We start from the raw sequence: 5,509 nt of genomic DNA, 5'->3' as shown, positions 1-5,509 counted from the left end.
CCCCTCATATTCAAATATTATTCAATATTTATATTGTTCAATCCAAATTGACATTGCATGTGGCCCTAAATGAGAGAAATGATTTCTATTAAAAATAATTTAAATTTAAAATTTAAATTCGACTTTTCTTACTAAAGAAAGAGCAACTTCATTTGGGACTTAACACCCAATCGATAAATGGTGATGTTCATTCCTACCTATCAAACTCCAAAGTGAAGGTGGCTTATTCCTTCTAATCCAATAATAATTCTAGTATTCAAAATATTAAAATTAACATGTTCAACTACTCAAAAAACTGACATCCTTCTTGATACTAATCTATTTGGCGATGTGATTTAAAATTAAGATATGAAATTATAACATAAAATTATGAGATGATGTTAAAATTTTATTTGAACATACAATTTAAATTTTTTATATTATATATTTTTTATAAACATATTTATACGTTATAAAAATATTAAAATTGTTCAATTATTTATACAATCTTATCAAATAAATAAAAATTTAAAAAATCAAATAATATATTATCAGAAAGCTATTCTTAAAATAGAAAAGTGGTACCATCTTTAAAGCAATAAAGTATTAATTCAAATTTTAATTTCTAGAAAAAATTCTTCCAACAATAAAAAGTGTTCAATAAGTAATATAACTAAATAGTTTTTAAAAATTATTTCTAAACGTTACTAGAAAATTTTCAATATGTTCCTTTTGAAGAGGAAATTTTTATACAACAAAAAAGAGTTCTTTTTTTAATTAAGAAAATATATTTCAACTCAAATCAATATATTCCGTAAGTATTACAATGAATTATTATTTTTTAGATTAAAGGATATTGCAACTTTAATTGTATTTGAATAGAGATAGATAATTTAGGAGATTTTTTCCATAAAAGAAGTGTATAATGTAGTTAAATACTATTAAAATCTAAACTTTATAAAAGGTAAAAATTAAAATATTAGTAAAAATAAGATATTTTAGTATTTTCAGTTATTTTTTCTTTTCTATTTTTGTCAGATTCGAAAATCGGTGTGATGACACTCGTCTTATCCCACCAAGACAAGTCAGCCTAACAACATAATTTTTATAAAAATGCGGAAATAAAATCAAAGTCTGATAACAATTACTAATACAAAAATAATTCAACTTAATTCAATCCAAAAAACCTAGTTGTCACGTGTACAAGCCTCTAATGTAAATACTAGAATTGAAGTAAAAATACGAGTCTAAAATGAAGTTGTCTTTCATGTAAAAACAAAATCATCAACATGAGTAGGAAAGTTCGCTGAGATGACAAGCAGCTACCTCACAATCCTCCACAAGATGCCTCGAAAACGAAGAGAATGGAAGGTATCACGAAGATCCGGACTTGTAACCTAAATTTTTTTGTATAAGTAAGGAGTGAGTACCAAACCACGCGGTACCCAACAGACAAACCTCTAAACACAAGTTAAGTGAACAAAATACGGGTACTCCTTACACCCTATCTGAATGTAACGACCCGCTAGGTCGTTTTGAGAACTAGGACTAGTTTGACTCCTTTTGAAAATTTAAAGGGGTATTTTTAAACTATTCGAAGACTAAGAGTATTTAGTTGAAAAAAAAATTAGTGAAGAACTAATATAGTAAATAATTAGTGGGCTGAGTCCATAACTCATTTTATACCTTTATATTTGGCCCATGTATTTAAATAACTTAGAGGGGCTACATTTATTATATCATGATTAGAGAAAAATCAGAAATAGGAATAAGTTGTCATCCTCGGCGTTGGAGAAGAACTCGCTGCGCAGGTAAAAGGATACCATCCTTGTCTAGTTTTTTATTTTCCAAATTTTCGTTGAATAGGATTACACTTGAATTAGATTGAATTGTATATTAATTGTTATTATATTGGTAATGTGGGGTTAAAGTATAGTTGTCAGTAGGGTGTAAGTTTGGATCTGCAATGTTTTTCTTTCTTATTGAGAAAATATAGTAAGTGGGGACAAGCTTGTAAGCCAATTCTTTAGGCAATCATGACAATAATAACAATTGAAATGTAGTTATTTTTTTGTTAGGCATCAAACGATACTTTGCAAGGGGTTACGTACATACTAGTGCAGTTAGTAATCAGTTGTGTGAGGTCGATCCTTTTAAGTTAATTATTAAATATAGGCTTAAGTTTAATATATGCATATAGGTAATTAATTATTAGGTGTATGTTATATAATTTAACATTGAATTCAAGGGTATTGGGAGATGTTAAAGTTAAGTTCTTGGCTTGAAATTTAGCAAGTATGAAAAAATTTGGCATACCAATATATATCAAGATTGGGAGTTTGGTCGGAAATATGAGTGAGTTTAGCGTCTATGATAGACATATAATAATTTGAATGTCTACAAAAATTTGCTTACTTATGAATATTGCATAATTGGTAGATTGGGAACGTTCCGAAACTTTGCGAAAAGGGAAGGAACTATCTTGAAGATTCGTGGCACGAGGTTCGGCTCTTAAGGTATGTTAAGACTTTTAGACTTGTTGAAGGACATTTTCCTAATTAAAGATTAAAAATGAAAATAGACAAAGGGGTAAGGGCGAAAGATGGGGGTCTCGTATCAATGGTGTGACGGGCATTGGTACGATTACCGGTGTTATAAAACGGAAAATTACTACTATAGAATGTGGATTGTAATTTGAGAATGCCAAGCATATGGGCATTATGTGATGTATTATTGACTTGAAATCCTTGTGTGATGGTGTTTTCTTTGTTACACCCGTATAGTTGTGATTATTGAGGTGGTTATGTATTATGTTCATATTGATTGATTGAGATGCATCATCATCCCCTCTATTGAAATAATATTGTGCACATGCATAGACATGAGACTGAGTATAAGTTGGGCACGTGGAGATCGTCCGTGTCAGTATATGGACCTCGCGAGTCCCCCATGGGTCATGAGCTCTCGATGTATTTCCGAGGAGTATCATGTATATACGGTTGAGTGAGTACTGAGTATTCTGAGACGATTCATTACATGGTATCATATTGCATTGCATTTCATCACATCATTTTATTTTTTTTGATTATGTGTTCTGTTTGGTGTTTGGAAAGTACTTGATGCTAGATTACCTTTATTGATGAAACTTAAATAGTGAGTGTAATATATATATACTTATATAATTTAAGAATTTATTTTTTTAAACTCCCGTCACTACTTCTTCGTTGTCGGTCAATGAGACATACTGAGTACACGTGGTTTCGTACTCATACTACACTTGTTGCACTCTTTGTGGTGCAGATTCGATTCCGAGTAGGAGCACATCTCGAGGAGCAGTTTGAGTCCGAGTTTGGAGTGTCTTGGAGTTGTGGTGAGCTGCTTGGCTGTTCCGTGGCCCACACCTCCCTCTATCTTTTACGTATTTTGTTATTCAGTATTCAGACAGGATATCCCTTATGTTAGATTTGTCATTTTAGTTTCAGACTTGCATCGTATTCTAGAAGCTCTTGTACTTATGACACCAATTCTTGGGTAGTATATTTTTTTTTTCAGTTTTCCGCATTCGTACTTATAAGGATCTCAATATTGAAGATTTGGCTTATTGTTTCTTTTTCACTCATTAGTTAGTTAAGTTTGTTAAAATATGTTGGTTGGCTTACCTATTGGTTGGGAATATAGGTGCCATCACGACTCGTGATTTTTGGGTCGTGACACTGAACCTCCACACTACAGCTTAACAATTCACAGTTTACCAAACACATAACTCAATAACAACACTCTATCAGTTTACATATTCTAAGTAACAACTCAATATTCAACAATCACAAGTTTCACAGGGAAACACTAACAAGATCAGCAAAACATGTGTTCAAGATCATCAATAATAGAAATATGTAATGCCATGAGATGCAATGTCAAGTATAGTGATGCATGCCTTCCCTAATGATACACACCCGCTGTCTCTCAGTCTGAGATCCATGGAGGACATATTTGTCCATGCATCTGTTGTGGCACACGACACAGCACTCGATAATAGTAATCGTCGCGGCGTGCGATACGTCCCTCGAAATATAATATCCATCGCGACGCACGATACGACCCTCGAAATGGTACAACTTCTTATCACATAAATCTCATCACAACCATGTTTCAGATGCAAATACAAATGACATGCTCAAATAAAAATAAGGAGATAACCATTTTGATAACAAAGAGCAATTTATAAAAGGGAATACAACACCAACAATTAAGTAACCAATCTCCAAATCATTCTCAAATATCACACAAGAAAATATACGAATTTCATACGCTTTACAAGGGTTTAGAAATCCACTTGCCTCAATTATTCAACAATTCACTCTGGAACTTGAGCCTTTCCTTTTCGTTGAGCTTCCAAATTAATGCAATCTATCCAAATAAGTAATTACAATAAGATTTTCGAACTAACAACACTTATATTATCATATGTCTATCTTAGATCAAAACTTTATCCGAGTTTATAATAAAGTCCCTAAGTCTTGATGCCAATTAATATTCCAATTCTCATATTTATCAAATTTAAGCCTAAGATTAAGATTACAATCTTAATTGCTTTTATATAATATAATTCATTTAATATTTAATTACCTATATCAATATATCAAAACTTGAAATTATAATGTGATAAAAAAATAAAAATAAAAATCAAATTAAAATGATGACCGAAACAATTTGTACATTATTATGACATAACCCTCCAAACTACCCTATCATAAGGCCATTAATGGCCAATCACATGTCATGGTTCTCCACTAACATCTTTTATATATATATATATATATATATATATATATAAGTAGCATTTACTATTATTGTGAAACAATTCCAACTTTCCAGATTGTTTCTCTAACCCACTTCACATATCAATTCAATTCTCTTTTCCTCACATTTTATTTATTTTATAATTCAATTGTGAACATAATATAATAATACTATCAATAATAATAAAGAATTTGGAGAAACACTAAAATCAACCTATATACTAACATGTATATCAATTAAAGGCAGTAACATCATTCAACTTTTAGAAAAAATTTGCAACACTTTCAATGTGAACCAAACACCCCACTATCACCTTATGACTACCTTATAACCATTTCAATAATTACCCCAAATAATTACCCACGAAAACTTGTCCCCCAATTTCTAAGAAGTCACGTGTAACAGCAATAACTTCAAAAAGCAATATGTTACTCTTTATCCCGCCTTAGAAAACATATGAATTGCCTCATGAATTACAATTCATTACGAAATTAAAAAGTTCCAATTTGAAATCTCACCTGGATGCAGTTCTCAATTTGCGATGCCGAAACCCTTGTCCGCTCCTTTTTCCCCTTTTTACTTCTTTTCTCAATTAATTATGTAGTAAAAGTGATAAGTTTAACTCACTTATTTTTATTGAATATAGGCTAAATGGTATAGGGTCTTAAATAAATTATCACTTTAGCTCATTAACTATCAGTTCATTTATCTACAATTATCCATCAATTAT

Source organism: Solanum pennellii, chromosome 5 (assembly GCF_001406875.1).
Source record: "Solanum pennellii chromosome 5, SPENNV200".
In the NCBI taxonomy this organism is placed as follows: domain Eukaryota; kingdom Viridiplantae; phylum Streptophyta; class Magnoliopsida; order Solanales; family Solanaceae; genus Solanum; species Solanum pennellii.
The sequence above is the reverse complement of the archived record's forward strand: the minus strand, read 5'-3'. Positions refer to the sequence as shown.